This window comes from Vespa crabro, chromosome 5, assembly GCF_910589235.1.
Source record: "Vespa crabro chromosome 5, iyVesCrab1.2, whole genome shotgun sequence".
Lineage (NCBI taxonomy): Eukaryota > Metazoa > Arthropoda > Insecta > Hymenoptera > Vespidae > Vespa > Vespa crabro.
Genome location: NC_060959.1, coordinates 3281649 through 3300072, shown reverse-complemented (window position 1 = coordinate 3300072; position 18424 = coordinate 3281649). Strand labels below are relative to the sequence as shown.

General features: G+C 32.6%; 1 protein-coding gene across 5 annotated transcripts in view; it reads left to right on the top strand.

The window, feature by feature from the left end:
* Nucleotides 1-9653: 9653 nt before the first annotated feature.
* The window catches only part of LOC124424326 (protein tincar), a 225844-nt gene continuing 217073 nt past the window's right edge, over nt 9654-18424 (top strand). For all 5 annotated transcript variants that reach the window (XM_046963224.1, XM_046963227.1, XM_046963225.1 and 2 more), the window contains exon 1: nt 9654-10091. The gene's annotated coding sequence lies outside the window, so the exon portion shown is untranslated. The remainder of the gene's footprint in view (nt 10092-18424) is intronic.

Genomic DNA, 18424 nt, shown 5'->3' with positions numbered 1-18424 from the left:
TGCTAGTTCGAAGAAGATTGGGCCGACGAAAGAGAGCGAAGCAAAGACAAAAGGAAAGACAGAATGGGAGGATCCTTGAAGGAAGATCGAAGGAGAAAAAAGCAGAGATACCCGTTCTGTTTCAGACATCGAGCGTGGAAATAATGGATGGCTCGCATTGGGTAAATAAACTTGCCAGAGAACGTCGAAGCAAGGATATCTCTTGGTGAAGGTGTCGGACGCTTTAGGAATGGCGAATCGATTTCGACCTCAACGAGTTTGAGATGCGGTGAAACGTTCCCGGGTGTGGTCCGATTACCATCTTCTTTCTTGTGACATAGATACTTAAAAATAAACAGATTATCAATTTCAAAATATTATTTTTTGAAACGATCGAACGATTTAAAATATGACTAATAGTATCTATATTTAATTTTAATGCAACCAATAGTATCTATATTTAATTTTAATGCGATCAATAGTATTTATATTTAATTTTAATGCATTAAATAATTCAATTATAACAGATAAGTATTGTGTATATAACTGATAATTAAGTAATGGGCTTAAAATATGATTTTATATATTTGTCTATGACCCAAAAAGAATTATGTATACCCAAATTAAAAATTTGGTAAAATAATTTAAAATTGCAAAATCGCTTCATTCGAATCCTCAATTAGTATACGAGCTAACAAAGCTTCCCTTATACGTACATACATTTAAATTATTCGTCATGTCTATCAACCCTATATACTTTCCTTTTTTATATAACCGGCTTTGAGAGGTCCCCTATATCCTATTAAAAATTTTAATTATACTCTCGTATAGCGTAAAATACAAACAACAAGATACCAGTTTCGAAAGACAAACGCGTATTCGTGAACATGTTATTAGATATATTTTAATGGCTGGGCTTTTCGGTCGGTGATACCGACTCGAATTCCTCTCAATGTCACTTCCAGTAGAGATATGAATATGAGGAGCCCTTTTTTGTCGGTGTTCTCGACATCCGTGCATCCTTCTCGACACACTCGTACGCACTCGATTGTGTTTTTCTGCAATTCCGGACGACATCACGTTTCTCTACATAGCCCGTGCCATTCTACTCTTCTCGTCTTTTTTCTTTTTTTTCTTTTTCATTCTTTCTTTTTTGCTTTTGAAAGGCGGCTGAGAGTGGACAGCACGCGTAACGCACGCTCTTTCCTTCTCACCCTCGATTGATTTTTTTTTTTAATTTTATTCTTTCTGCGTTCGACATCCGTTCGAATCGACGAAAATTGCCTGGGGCTTGCTGAAGGTATCACGAAATGTGATAGAGATCTGTCTTGAAACTTGGTGAAAAGAAAAAAAAAGAAAGATTGCCTTCGTTGTGATTGACAGAGAAAAATGAATAAATAAATTTTGTCCTAGGGCGATTATCGTAAAAATTTTAAAATATTGGAAATCATCGTAAAAAAGTGATTGCATGCGGATTAATTTATGAAAAACGAAGAAGAAAATAATATACGTTCTCTTTCAAAATGGCTGGATATTGAAATAGGAAAAAAAAGAAAAAAGAAGAGAAAGAAAAAAGATTTTCATTTTGTTTCAAAACAATCTCAATTTTGATTTCGTTATTCTACTTGATGGATTTTCTACGGTAAACCATGGCCATGAACATTCCAAATTCTTCTCTCGTGTTAATGGCAATGACTAACCGTCGAGAGCAACATTATTTACCTTTCCTGTTATTAATGTTTCGATACGGTCTTGCTTGATCATGAAAAAGGATAGTCTGGTTTATATTCGTTCGTAGAAAAACCGACCCTAGACAACGTAATATATCCCATTCATTTGAACGGAATGTACGTTACTAGAAAAGAGCTCTTTTTAATATTATTATCCCTTAGCTAGTCGCGAATGATCTACGATGTCAAGGTTAGAGGGTGAATCTAATCGACACGGACAAACACGATCTCTACCCTCTTTAACATTGACCTGGTATATATTTTTTCCCTCTCGTGGGAACAGTATAGGTTTAATAATTCATATTGTTTCACTCATAATCGGACTACTTTCTAACTCTCTTTTCAATATTGTGTCGTTAAATTTACGTATATACATTCAATGAATTTCTACGACCGAAGTTGATCACACAGATTGATTGAGTATTCATTTTCAAAAGTAAACCGTTACGTTCGCAATTAATTTAATTGCCCGATTGAACATACATTATCTCTTGTTAATTAAAAACGATAATGATCACTCACAAATGTTATTTCTTCGTTAAATAGTCATCAATTGTGTCAAAACGATAAACTTCATTAAAGCATACCTAGTGATTAGTGACAGATGTCACTTTCCTGTCACATAAATCGACGCGTGTCACTTTCATCACATTAATGTCTAACATTGATTTCAATCAATGGTCTCTAGGGAAGATTAAAAAGTTTTATCACTAATTATCATCGCTAAAAAATGACGTTGAGAGATTCGAGCAAGTAGGAATGATAATAGTTGTTTTCACATCGTTCAAAAATAAGATCGAAGAGCATCGTATCTGTAGCACAGTAAACGATCGAGGAAAAAGAAATGAGACCATGCGATGATCAATTCAATTTGTTGTGACGGTTTTTAGAATCGATCGCGATACTTTTGATCGATATCAATCGAAGACGATCGCGTCAATGCTACTACAATTATGGTCGCTGGGATGATAAAAAGTGAAAAAAAGAGAGAGAGAAAGAAAGAGAGAGAGAGAAAGAAAGAGAAAGAAAAGAAGACAGAGAGCGATCATCAGAGTGAGAATGAAAAAGAGAGAGAAAGAGAGAGAGAGATAGTAACAAGACGAGAGAAAGAGAGAGAGAGATAGTAACAAGACGAGAGAAAGAGAGAGAGTTCAAAGGTTACCGATTTTCCGCGAGTCCTAGCCCGAGGTTCTCTCCCACGACTCTGACCCTCATTACCACACAATTACTTCCTATTCTCGAAGTAATGGCCGTTCGACCGAGATCCTGGAATTCTCTGGAGAATCCCGTGGAATCCTTAAGGAGCGCTGGCGTCTCTTATTCACCAAGCTCTCAAGCTTTTTCCATTTGCTTCCGCAGCTCGGCGTTCCTCGATACTATCGATCAAATCCTTCCGAGATCGCACAATGTAGCGTCAATTAATAGTCGAGTTGATCGGTGTCGATTAATCGTTCGATTCGATCGGGAACGTAACTGTTTGATAAGTCATCGATTTTAATTAAAAATATATTAGAAAAACTAATAAGGCTAATTAATGATTTCAACTAAACTTAGTGTGTTATTAAAATTAACAATAAATTGTCGACGTTCTATAAAAAAATTTTGAAACTAAAATGTTTATCTGAAAATGTTGAATGAAAAAAAATGTTTGAATTCAAATTATAATCGTTTAATTTTTTTTATTTTTATTTTCTTCTTTTTTTCCTTCCCCTATAAAACATGGAACTTAATACTCACGACAATAAGCATAAAAATGCATATCGCAGTCATGCCAACTTTATCTACGTGCTCACTCGGAATCTTTCTTTTTCTCGTTATTTCTTTTTCTTCTTTTTCTTCCTTCTTTTGCTATCTCACCAACGGATAGAAGCGTATTTCCTTACGAAATGAATTTTCTCCGCGAAGCTCATTTTACGTCGGAGGAAATCCTGAAAGGGAGAATAATGAAGGAAAGCAGATGAATAATATTCGGGTATATTCCATCGGAGAAAAACATTTTTAGTCGTGATCGAACTTTTTTCCTTACCTCCTTCCCAACCATTTATGTCTCAACGTAAAAATTGATATAACGATTAGGAAAAAATTAAGAGCTACTAACTTTATCTTCGAGTAAACCGAAAAAGAAAGAAAAAGAAACTGATGCGAGAATCGTAAAGAGAATCATAACGAAAATCGTAACAATTAATTACACGATAGTTTCGCAATAAAAAAAATAACTTTCACGAAGATTTTTCGAAATCGAAATGATCAACGTAGATACGATATCTCTAAGCTAATTGATGGATAAAAATTGTAAATAAAAGTAACCACGAAAAAAATTGTATAATATTATCGATAAACATTCTTAATTAATGGATAAAAATTATGAATCAAGGTAATCACGGATTTCACTATAAAATTGGATATATAATTGATAAACATTCTTATGTGTTATAACAAGCTGACAAGATGTTAAACGCCCACGCATGCCCGGTCTAAAAATATTTGTGCTTGTGAAAATTCATACCGGACGAAAGGAAAGGAAGGAAATAGGAGAAGCTGCGAGCGATGCCCGAAGTAAACACTATTAGAAACAGATACACGTTGGGGTGTACGCCGCTTTGGGGTCTGATCTAATAACAGCCGTTTCGAAGGGTGCCACGGAAACTCCGTTCAAAGTAATTCAAAAGGGGTTGAAATAATATTTCGAAGCTCGCACGATATATACAACGAACAAATCGTGATACTTAAAAGGCATCACGTAAAATGATTGAAAGTAAACAAACACGAACAGTTTCGAAATCGTTTGAAAGAACTTCGTCTTTAATGTCGTTGACCTCGAATCTTGATGCCGGATGCTGCGGTAGAACGATAAGCGTTCAACAACCCATTTTGCGAGCAAATGAATCAATCGTCTCTCAAATAACACACTTTCTTTTTGCTTATTCATATCTAATCATATCTCTCAACTTAGCAATTCTTTTCCTTTTATATGGATGATGATTGATATGATTACTTCAAAGAGAAATTCAATTTAATCGGATTATTAATTTTTAACTTTTTTAACAGTCGAATGAATTAGTTTTTAACGTGTTCCAAATCATTTTAAAAACATTATCCAACTAAATTGTCCTAAGAAAGATATCCTTGATCGATACTTGATTTCTTCAATTCTTTTTTTTCTTTCTTTTTTATAGAGCTTACGTTAGATATCCTTTTGTTTAAAAATATATCCTTTAAGCTATACTTTTTGTTCCAATACTATTTGTCACACTAGTACAATTTTATTAGTAACACATTTGTTAGCTACAAAACCTGAAGGTAACGTTTAGTAGTAGATATGCAAACTTCCTTATCTGCATCCTTGATGAATCGGGCATCTTCTTCAAGAAGAACGCATCCACAACTGCATTTCCTTGTCCTATACTACGACGTAGTGTCTTAGTAGTCACGGCTTGGTTCGACTTACTTCGACTCTAGTGTAATGTTAATGAAGCTTCGAATGAAATACGGGTCTTGCACGAGACACCCTGGTGCCTATGTTCCGTATCGCATCCTCTCGCTGTTGGATGCCTCAATGCACTTACTACACGTCTGCGAATTCGTTGAACTTCGACTATCCGATTGTGCATTCGCGCGTGCTGAAAACCATGAAGCATTAATTAAGGTAAGCAAATCGTGGTAGTGTTAGGAAGCCTGTTTGTGTTACGTGGAAAATGTATTCATCGATTAGGAATTAATGCATGCATGCATTTGTTTTGTGTTGCAATGTACTTGATTATATCTATCATTTTGATTCGTATAAATATATAAAAAAAAATTGCTAAAGACAGAATAATATTTTATAGCAATAAAAATAATTTCTATCATATAAATTAATTTAATAAATTTAATTTAATATATTAATAAATATCTCAAACATAAAAGATCAAGGCATTGCAAATTTTAATCAACATCTTCTATAACTACTATACACGTATATATACATTAGGTATAGGTATGTAAGTGATTTAATCTTATCAATCTAATCCTCAAGTCCAAAGTATCTTCAATTCTTTAACGAATCGATAATTATCGGTAAAACTTTCAAAGATATCTTTGAAAGAACCTGGGAAAATCGAAAAAGAGAAAGAGAAGAAAATAGAAAGCAAACAGGAAAAAACGAGATCGCCTCTTTCTATTTCCTTCCCTTTGTAGTCTCGAGGGCTGAGAGCAAGAAAGAAGAAAGAAAGGATGGAAGGAAAAGAGAAAGAGAAAAAGAGAGAGAGAGAGAGAGAGAGAGAGAGAAAGCGAAAAAAAAGAGTATTGAAGAGAGCCTACCGTTATCAAAGAAGAATGCAAAATACTCGTCGGTCCTCGAGATCGGGTAGTAGCGGATAAGAGGTTAAAGGGTGCTGGAAGAAGGGAAATGAGCGGACGAAAAAGAGTTCCACTGCCGCGGTAAATTAACCGTTTAGAAAAGCCTTTCCTAAAGGGCATTAGCAATCTCGCTTCCTCGTGCATGAAAAAGTACGTGATCGCACGAACGCTCCGAGTAAGTTTTATCGAGCGACAAAGATCAAATTTCAAGATCTTTTTATATATAGGTATATCTTAAATCTCACTGATCTGAAAAGATATCTTTTCTTGAAATAATTACGAATAAATACGATATTAATTGGCAAATCCTAAGTACAGAAACATTATATTATCCGATATTATCTTACAGAATTTCAAATAAATTATTTGCCTTTCGGAATTTTAATAAATTGGCAATTATCGTTTACGATGCATCATCAAGTGCATCGACAAATTTTTATAATTATATTCTTTGTCGTATAACGCAGAGTCCACTTACCGCTAGTTCTTAACCCTGCACGAAGACACGGAATTTCTCTGAACAATTAGTGGAAGGGTTTCTCTTTTACTCTTTTTCTTTCCCTTCCACTCTCTCTCTCTCTCTCTCTTTCTCTCTCTTTCTCTCTTCCTCTTTATATCTTTCTCTTACTATTCTTCCTTTTTCCCCATTTAAATTCATTACTACTGAGAAGTAGTCAAGGTTGGTAGACGGAAATTCAAAAACAAGAGAGAAAGACGAATATAATATCGTTGTAAATGTCTAAAAATATTTAAATTGATATTAAAAAAAGCGATTCTGTAAAAATAAATAATTATTATTAATTCTTCGGTCAACATTAATCACTAACGATTATAATTCGATTTAAAAGTCAAGTAGATAAATCATAATTCAATTGAGAACTCATTACGTATGATCATAAATCGATTTAAAAGTCATTATGAGAAATAATAATACGATTCAATAGTCGATTCAAACAATCATAATCAATTTTATAACTCTTTAGAAATAATTATAATTCTATTGATTTCTCTTAGAATATGTACATATGTAGTATCTTTACAAAAAGCTATAATAAATTAAAGCTATAGGATCATGATCGATTTTCATGCACAAAGTTGAATAAAGTTAACTTGTATAAGAGTAATTAGTTTACTACTATTTGACCACTGAACCCTATTCTATGATACAATATTACGTTTCCTTACTTATTCGCCGACTCAACGCTTCATCTCGACTTTCATTGTCCAAAGGATTCTTAATATTCTGTTTATGACGCAGTACCGAAAACCTTAATCGTCTTGGCAACTAAGTTAGGCCTTTATGCAATCGTTGTTACTTTCTGAAACCAACTTTTGTCACCACGCAGTAAAAGCTTCACGCATTTCCTTTCACGTAAAAGGAATTCTTTTGTATTATTCTTTGTCTATACTATTGACATTTTCTATAATAGATAACTTACGTATACATACTACATATCCATATTCATTGTTAACATAATATCATTAATGAGAAATCATTTAATCGATGATGAACTGATATGTTAGACTTTATATTTTTATTTGCGATAAACGAAGAAAAAATGTGTTTAAAATGTAAAAAGGATGGGTGGGTGATTCGCATGCTTTGTAGATAATAATAATAAGAGATGTCGAATAAACAAAAAAGAAAATTTTGGAAAGGGACAAAGAGAGAGAAAAAGAAAGAGAGAGAGAGAGAGAGAGAGAGAAAGTAAGAAAAAAGAAGAAGCAACGAGTACTAGAGAATAAGTCTGAGAAGCCATTTATCCTCTGACTCTCTTCCATGCTATTTGTCCTCTTGTCTTATTCCACCCTAGACTCCGGTAGTCTTGTATGACAAGTGGCACCACTTTATTCCGAACCGACTTCCCTTGTATCGCTGTATAAAGCATTCGAGCGTAATCTCGCTAAAACGTTCGTACGAGTTCGGCTTTATTCGTGGCTGAACGACGACCGGCTCATTATCGTTTTGTTTTTTTAAGAAGTTTCTTGTATATCATTCGGAAAACGCTAATGTATGCAAATTTCTTCTTCCTATAATATCAATATTATCGTACCACTGTTTCTTCTTTTGTACAAATCGTGCGTATACATGTATACACCTGTGTAAAGACGTTTGATATATATATATATATATATATATATATATATATATATATATTATATATATACACATTAAAAACAAACATTACAAATATATATATGAAGACATTTAGAGTAGATATATATGTACACTTGTGAATATTTATATAACGCAAGTACAAATATATGTGTGCCGGTGTATATAGATATTCTTGAACTTCCAACCTGTAAAGTACTGCGAGATGATAAATCGAGTCAAGAGTAGTATACGATCGAAAGTGTCTAGTGGAATCGATGGCCGAGATTGTTCATGGATCACCGCTTTTATAACCCGTTCAAACGTAGAGAGCAAGGATACATACGTTCACTCCTCGCGACTTCCTTCAACCAGGAAAAGGAAATACCTAGCAGCTTAAATTATGTGCTCTTAGTCTTATATATATATACATATATATATACATATATATATATATACATATATATATATATATATGTGTACTATGTATGAACGTATATATGTGTATATATATACATATATATGAACGCTTACCTTGAAGTTTTATACAACACGAAGCATGAAAGTACCTGAATCGTGGAAACACCAGTATAATCGTTTATTTTCTTCGGTCGTCTCATTCGCCTAACTTAATCATTAAAGTAAAACAAATTTAACGATTACTTTTTTTATTCGTAGATTCTTCTACTCTTTTTTTATACCTTTCTACTGATTGATGTATGTTTCCTTTTGACTCTGTAATACGATGATTTCAGTGAAATAGTAACGTAAAAATATATTTCATAAACATAAAACAAAGAAACAATTTGACTATGGTATAAATGAAAATAAGAAAAAATATGACAATGGTGTTGCAAATTGTTACGAAGATACTTATATAGATATCGTCTCGTTTCGTAAGAAATAAAAAATTTCATTTTTACGGTCGATTTTATCTACAAATACTAATTTTATCTGCAAATAATATAAAATTTAAGATCAATCAAAAGTACGTAACTGCAAATAATTCGTCATCTTAAGCATTCTTCGATTCATTTTTAATTTTCAACGATAGATGAAAACAGAGAAAAAGAGAGAGAGAGAGAGAGAGAGAGAGAGAGAGAGAAAATTCATAACATAAAAAACTAAGGACCGTTACAAATAAACTTGAAGTAAAATCGATTGCCTTGTTTGATTATATTCTTACATGACACCTTCGGAGAGATCATACAAATTTGCGTTGATCGGTTATCGAAGGAAAACAATAAGAAAAAATACGCAGAGATAAAGAGATAAAATAGAATTGTATAATTGAGAAAAAGCAGAAAAAGAGAAACGATAAAGCATGCGGTTGCGATCCTCTCTCGCAGTTATTCCGTATTCCGGAGAACCCCTGCAGCCTGGGACGTTAGCCCGTCGGAGGGGGTGAGCGATTGGTGGGAGTCGACCAGCCAATCAGCGACGCAAATGCGCGGCCCTTGTGCGCGCTAGCCTGCGAGATGCCGGGCTGCCTCAGAACGAGCGTGGACGTCGGCTGTGTTGTGTAATTTCGGATTGTCGCTCTGTTCTCTCTTTCTATATATATATATATTAATATATATATGTGTGTATATGTATATATATATATATATATATAAATTTTCAATATCGTTTTATAATTTTTCTTTTCTTTCTTCTCGATAAGTCCGACAGTCGATATCATAATTCTTATTTCGCAGTGGTGTCGTAAATATATATATATATATATATATATATATATATATATTGTGTTGTGAACGTAGAAGAAGAAGGAAAAGAAGGAAGGATCCAAAGTAGAAGATCGCAAGGACGTCGGATCATTTCGTCGATGCTTCCGAACGAATCCGAACCTACCGATGACAAACCTGCTACCGCAGGAGGAAACCTAAGGATCGCTCGATCGTGTGCTTATTATTCTTCGAAGGTTTCTTCACGTTCCTACAGAAAAATAGGTAAATCCTTGTACATATATTATCTAAGGAATTATTACTCACAAATTCGCTTTGGCGTTCAATCAAAATCGTTCGGATTTCAGTCCGTGATTTCGAACATTGTCGTTGTTATATGTTACGAGTTTTCTGATTGGCGGATGAAATCGTTCGAAGTGAAGTTACGTACGCTATTCGTTCGCGAGTGTAGCAATACCAGTTTTTCCGCCTTTTTTTTCATTTTCTTCTCTCTCTCTCTCTCTCTCTCTCTCTCTCTCTCTCTCTCTCTCTCTCTCTCTCTCTCTCTGTCTCTCTCTGTCTCTCTGTCTTTCGTCGTTTTCGAAGTGACGTTTTTTTTTGTTTTCTTTTGTCTCTGTCTATTTATCTTTTTTTCTTTTTCTTGTAATCGACGTTTCATCGATATAGAACAAGGAAATTGTATTGACGAGAGCAGTGAGCTTCGATTCTTTCCTTCTGTTGCGTTTAATTTAACATTCGTAAGAAAAGAAATTCGTTGTAACTTTATCCTCCTCGTAGACACCGCATTTCAAACGGGAGAGAGAAAAAAAGAACGAAGAGATGTAGGACATTAGTTTAAACAGAAATTATAAAGCTGTCTGTTTCGTATATTTACATTTTCGATTTGTTTACTGTTAAGATTGAAGATCATGCTTTCGATCCATTATTATTATTGTTTGTTTGTTTTTTTTTCTATCGTCTTTATACACATATATATGTATTCAATGCTTATTTTGATTTTCATTTGTGAGATCTATAACTAATTGAATGTGTCAGTCATCACAATTTGTCAGTCATTTTTTAATTGTAGGTATTCCTTTGGTTTGTTTTTTCTTTCGAACAAATATATTACTACATGTTATCTCTTGTAACAATTATTATTATTACGTATTTTTTTTTACCGATTTCAATCTTGTTATCAAAATAACATTATCAACATTGTGTACGTTGTATTTAATTGTTTCAATTTCATTGTTTAGAAAAGAGACATTTTCTTTTTGTGAAAATTCTTTCGTTTGTTAGATCGAACATTTTTAACATTATAACAGCGAAATTATTTATTATTCCGAAAATATAGATTAATTCGTAATTTGGGGCATTTTGTTTTTTTATTACTTTTTCCTGCTTTCTTTCCTTCTTTTTTTTTCTCTCTTAAATCACAGTTTCTTAAGAAGAAGTAATTTTTCTCAAGCACTTCTATTATTACTTTTCTGTCTAAAGTTGAAGACAGAAGTTGTAAACAACATTTGCTTTTACAAAAATCAAATAGTCTTATCATAGAATTGGAATTCAAATGAATTTAACACGCAAAATTATGTAACTTCAATTAATCGAGTGCGATATTTTATATTACTCGTGTTTTTGATATTACTTTGATTAAAGTATTTATGAATATGTTGTTTTTTGTTATTATTATTATTTGCGACGAAATATTAATCAAAATTGAACAAAAATATTACATTAAAGATTTGTTTTCTGACGAATTATTACGAGAAAATTCATTGAATGTATCAGATTTTGTATCATTCATTTATGTATACAGGATCTATAGCTACCATTTAGGTATAATAAGAGATTATTTCTCTTTCTCTCTCTCTCTCTCTCTCTCTCTCTCTCTCTCTCTCTCTCTTTCTAAAAGTTTTCTTTCTATTTTCTTCTTTCTAATTTGTATACTGTATAATAACTAAATAGTGTGTAGACGTTAAAAACATCACAACTTTATAGTTAGAATTAGGTTAATTCGAAATTATTTTAACTAAAAAGTTCAAAATCAATGATAATTTTCGAAATATTTTTACGCATAATCTATTTATGACATAATATTTTATATGATTCGATTTTAATGTTATTATAAAAAAAAATCAGTATGTATGAATAATTTAATCAGTATATGTAATAAAAATATCAAAAATATCATTATGTAATATAAGTGATCACTACAAATAATAGTGTCAGAATTGCGTCTGAGTTTATTAGAAATACTGATCGTTCATTAAAAATATCGACAAATTATTATATTTACAAATATTGTAATTAAAATATTAATAGTTTTCAAAATTAAACAATCTGATATTGGCCATATTATATTACATTATCGATATTTCATTATAAATAATATTGATCTGAATTTATTTAAAATACTAATGAAAAATAAATATTTATCCATTTAATCGATATTTATTTTCTACACATTAAAATTAGGACTTTGGATGAAAATGTATTAAGTAAGAAAAAAAAAAAAAAAAAAAAAAATAAGAAATAATTGTAAAAAAATATTTGAGTACTCCATCGTTATTGTATTTTTTTTTTTTTTTTGAAAAATGACATTTTGAAATTTCCGATTAAGTAATTATTAATTATTAATTAAACGTTTATTAAAAATGGTTTATAATGGAAACGTAAGAAACGTTTCGAGGTTAAGAACGAATTTCGACTTTATCAAGTTAATTGCTTATGGCGTGATAGAAGAAAATATTACGGGAATTTCCCTTCGTATCTCAAAATGTACAGTACTTGGCTTTTCCCAACGAGAAACAGATGAGAACGCCTGGAAGCTAACAAACTTCTCTTCGAAAGGACTTGAGAAAATCGCGCTACGAAGGATTTTATCGGATTACGAAAGCGAGTCCACTCAAGTCTCTTTCGAAGTTATTCGACTTTGTCCTTTAAGTTACAAAAGATATGTATGGTCGGTGGGGGTGAAGGGGAGGCGGAGAGAAACGCAGCAGGCAGAGAGAAACGAGGGAAGGAAGAAGCAAGAACTGTAAATGATTTCGTTTGTCGAATTCTTTTTCTTAAAACAATCGAGAGATAAACCGACGATTCTTGTCGATAGAATAATCCCGTTAGAAAAGTATCTCCTTACGTTTCCAAATTTCGTGCTTTTCTGAGATTCTTTTCCGACAATTTCCAATTTACCGATAAATTTCGTTGCATGCCTGTAATTGCGATTGTAAATTACGAGTAAAATCATCGAGCAAAATGTTTAAATGCGTAACAAAAACGTGTTTTAAAATTTAAGGAAACTGAAGGACAAACGATGTTAACCAAAAAAAAAATTACTTAGAAAAATAAAATGTATCGAATCAATTTCGACAAAGTAAACATCATTGAATGATTGAATGCAAGGAAACATACGTAATTTAAGAATGTGTAAGGAAATTTACATGGAAGGTTAGATTAGGGGGAGAAAGAGAGAGAGGGATACTGTACAAAATGGCGTCGAGAGCTGGTAGAATCCGGATAAACGATGGAAGCGGGAAGAAAGGGAAGGGAGAAGGGTAACCGGATGTTACAGAAGCAGCAGTAGCAATAGCTTTGGAACATTTTTCCAGAAACGAAATGTCAGGAACGTGACGCGTCGCGATAAAGAAGAAGGAGAGAGGGAAAGAGGGAGAAAGAAACCGTAGTAATTAAGATCAATCGATATCGAGCGATTCGTTCATTGATTGATCTATCGATCGATCGAGATTAAGTTCTGTTGAAGGAGTTCACTGTGGACCGCGATAGGTGGACGCTGGGATGGGACGAGGTGAGGAGGGATGAGGAAAGGTGCGGGTGGAGACGAGTTTCTTTCCTCCTGTTCTCTCACAATGGACCGTTATTCGAGTTCGCTCACACTCATAGAAAACTCGTATTCGAGTGTGTATGAGTATATCTAAGTTCGTGTATCGTGCTTCGACGCAGAAGGATTATTGTACTTGTTAGGGAAAAAGGAGAAATAAAAAGGGTTTTGAGGAGGGTTAAAGCTGGTGGTTGAACCAAGGAGCGTTTGAAAATCGCGATGGATGAGAGAAGGAAAGATAAAAGAAGATTTCTCGTCTTACTTTTTTTTTTCTTTTTCTTTTCTCTCTCTCTCTCTCTCTCTCTCTCTCTCTCTCTTTATCTATCTATCTATTTTCTGCAGCTGCGCGCGGGAATGCAGATGCAATCGTTTTTATCTTCTTTTATTTTTCTACAGAGATAGCGAAAAAGGGTTCAAAATCGGGAACGATCGATCGATCGAATTATAGAAAACGGTCTTTTTTTTTCAAAAAGCTTTCAATAGAAATCGTAAAGAAGAAACGACTTAATTTTTTCTTTTATCTTTGCATTCGCTTTTTTCTTTTTTTTGTCTTTTTTGGATTGTCCATCACTCTCTTGTTCTCTTTCTGTTTTTATTTCGTAAGTAAGTCAGTAATAATCGAGCAATGAAATTTTAATCCATAGAATATTTATACGGGTTTTTTTTTTTTATAAATAAGTGATTACGTTTTTAATCTGCGTTACTACTATAAATAAATGATTATTTTTTCTGAATTTGTCGATTATTTATAGTGCGTGTAAGCATAATAATAATAATTAGGTTTAATATAAATAAGAAAGAGTTTCTCAGAGTGTGATACGGTAGTATCTTCGTAGGTAATGACGGTGTTGTGTTGGTAACGCGCTTTGAACGGTGATAATTAGCGAGAGACTCGTGTCGGTCTCGTGAAAGCTAACCTAGCGTAAAGATTCCTCGCTGTTCATTCATGATTACCGGTGTTGTGTAATAATCAAGTACGGCACGTGCCACAACGGGAAACCTCGGCGTAGCATCTTACCTGTCAATAAAATCTACGATCTTTCATGATAAAATCGCAATCTTTGATTTATCGCAAGCTTTTACGTCCTATCCAACGATTTTGGATCGTCTGTCTTTTCGACTCGTTTTCATATGGAAATTAATCTATCTATAAGATATTAACCTTTATAAGTTATTTAACAAACAAATAAGAAAAAAGAGCATATTAATGCTATAACGAAGTGAAATTTCATTAGATTTTATTATAGATATAATATTACGTTTTATTTTCATAAACGATAAGACAATGTGATTCAATTAAAAGTTTCTTACTATTTGATATTAAATGAAAATAATGGAAATGTACTTTTATTACTATCGATAGTTTAAGACAAATATAAAACGATTGTAAAAGTTTGCCAATGAATGTAGAAGAAAAATAGTTTGATTTAAGTCTTGATTGACAAATGCTTTATTTTCCTGATGTTCATATTTTTGTTTATTTATTTTTGTTACTTAATACATATATAAATTATGCTTGCAAATATTTTTGTTAATATCTCTTAAAAATTCCCGGTGAAATTTAAGATATTTTTTCTTTTCTTTTTCCTTTCTTTCCTTCTTTTTTTTTCCTTTAATTCATTAGTACAACTCCTATTTATGTCGAACTAAATTTCTCAGAATCCGATAACAATAGTGATACTTAATTAAAAGCGACTAACGAGACGGATCCCCGGATAATCACCGTGTCCCGTAATTAATTACGACTTAAATCGGCGTCGACGTAGCGAGCGATAAATTTATCGAGCATCACCTTTCTCGCCACACCATCTATCCCGTGCGATTATACTTCCTGGAGTTGGAATTCAGGGGGTAGGGGAACTCGCACGATGAAAATGAATGATTGCGCGAGCGCTGATATCGAGAAGCAATTCTTTCTCTCTCTTTCTTTCTCTTTCTCTCTCGTCGAATTTAAATGAACACGTTTGATGATGGTGGTAAAGTGTCGGTGCTTACTAACCAAGCGACCCTCCTTGCTACGGTAATATTTACCACCCCTTTCCCTATCTTCGAGATGTATACACATATATATACCCATACATATGTATGTATGATATACACATATACTACATTGTGTGTGTATGTTTGTGTGTGTGTGTGTGTGTGTATGTGTGTGTGTGTGTGTGTATGTGTGTGTGTGTGTATATATATATGTACATAGGTACGGAGAGTACAGGTTGTAGGTATGTGTTCCTCCCACTGTTACATTCAAGGGACACGCGAAGCTCTCGTTGATAGGTTACGCCCTTATTTAGGAAAGAAGGGCTCACGAAGGGCCTCAGGGCTCGTTTCATAGCCGCGAGTCTTTCCTTCTAGCTACAAACGTTACTGCTTCATGCGAATATTATGAAGCTCTACTCCCTAAAGTAGGCCAAGCATCGTCATCACGTATGCGTAAAGGCGACCATCTTTCTTTCTTTCCTTGCTTTTTTCTTTCTTTTTTTTGTTTTTCTTTCTTATTTTGTTTTTGCTTTTTTTTGCGGATGCGTCTGTTTTATTTAAAACATGTGTTCGCGTTGTTTTTTTCTTCTTTCTTTTATATATATATATATATATATATATTTGCGCTCTTGCTCTAATGTAATCTCTAATGTAATACTTGAACGTAATAATTAAAACGAAGAAAGATATATAAATTTGTTTATAACTTACTTTTATATATATACATACATATGAAAGATGTCAATTTTAATTTCTTATTATATTTAAAAATAATAGAAATGTTTCAAACTCGACGTATTTAAACCCAATTAAGAACTTCGACATATTTTTTCGGAATGTCAAGTTTCTTTTTTCTGACGCGTAGCTTAAATGATCTTACTTATGGATTTGGAGTTAATCGATTGTTTCAAAATATTATTTACTAATCAATTATAAAGATAAAATTATAAAGCTACTTATACATGATATATATACGAAATGTAGATATATGAAAAAAATGCAATTAGTGTAAACATTATTTTATGTAATACAATATGGCGCAATTATATCATATGATGTTTTTTAGCGAAAAATTGAACGCGCGCTTTTATGAATCATTTTAAACATGGAAAAACAGCATATTATAATCTGTCACAGGTTGTAATCAAATTTTTTTAAATAAAAACTTGCGTTTCCAAATAATTGCATTACGATTTCATCATATACAAGATATTAAAACAATGTTTAACAAAAAATTAAATCAGTAATGGTCGGGGAACAAAACTAACAAAATAATTACGTTGGAACATTTGTTTTTATAATCACAAATCTTGTATTTATTAAATCAACTACGAACAATTAATTAATTTCTGATATTGCGTACGTTCTAACGACGCAAAATTGAAAAATCATTGATCAACGTTGACGTTTTAAAATTAATTTTAAAAAGATGTTACAAGCTCGATTCGATTTTCTCGAATAGGTTGATCATCGGTATGATGTTTTCTTTTAATCTCGTACTAGTTTCGAAGAAAAGAATTTACACAGCTGCTACCTCTTAACGGTCGTATGCGACGCATGCTTGACAAAATAAGGAAAAAAAAAACATGATAAGCGTGAAGAAGACACTTCGTCGCTTTTTTTATTCTCTGTATTGGAGCATATCTTGATTCTACTTTTGAATTTCGAAACATATCGATAGAAAAGGACTGGAGATTAGTCGAATGATAAAAAGTTCGTGTGTTGTTCAATATTATGATATTATTGAGAATAAAATCGTCGATTTCTTTTTTCTTTTCTTTCTTTTTCTTACAGATCTTTATTAATTTTCTCCTTTGTATTATTTCACCTGACGTTACGGATAAAATTGTACATTATAAATTATTTTTATAGTTCTGAAGCGATATAAGATTTTTTTTTTAACATCAATCAGTTTAAGACAATGACATTAATATACATTTTACGGAGACAATATTAACGTTTTATCTTCAAGTTAAAAATGTTCGTACGATACATGGGAACCATTTGATAAGTTTCATGGTCGTTGGATAGCTCGTGATGGGGCCATCCAGTGGCCACCAGATCGCAGGATATTACACCTTCTAACTACTTCCTTTGGGGTTTCATTAAGGATCGTGTATATAAGACTAGAATCGTCGATCTTGATGAACACAAGGAAAGAATTCACACTGCAATTTAAGAAATTGATGCGGACATGATGATTCACTGTGCCTGGTGAGAGCTAGATTTATCGTTTGAACATTTCGCGCGTAACAAATGACTCCCATAACGAATGTTTGTTACTTTAAGATATAACTTTAATATTTTCTCTGTAAAGTGTCATTAATGTCGTTTTTTGAACCGATCAATAAAAATTTCATACACTTGAAAACTATTGCAGATAATTTATAAACATCCTGTATTATGGTTTAATATATATATATATATATATATATATATATATATATATTAATATATATGTGTATATATATATATACACATATACATTAATATATATATTATATGTATATATATATAAAATGTATGTGTATATATATGTAGTTGTACATTTGCATAACCGTAATTGTACAAATAATTTATAGACACCATGCATTGTAGTTTAATGTGTACATTAGGTATATATACGTATAATCGAAATGAATGCTTAATCGATTCATAGTTTAAATCTCGAAACAAAGGTCTCATTTTTCATACACGTGCCTCCTGCACGTGATATAACATGTGCCTAAGTTGAATCGATCGATCGAGCACAGATTGGCCTTCACTAATATTAAAATACCACGAGCCATAGGTT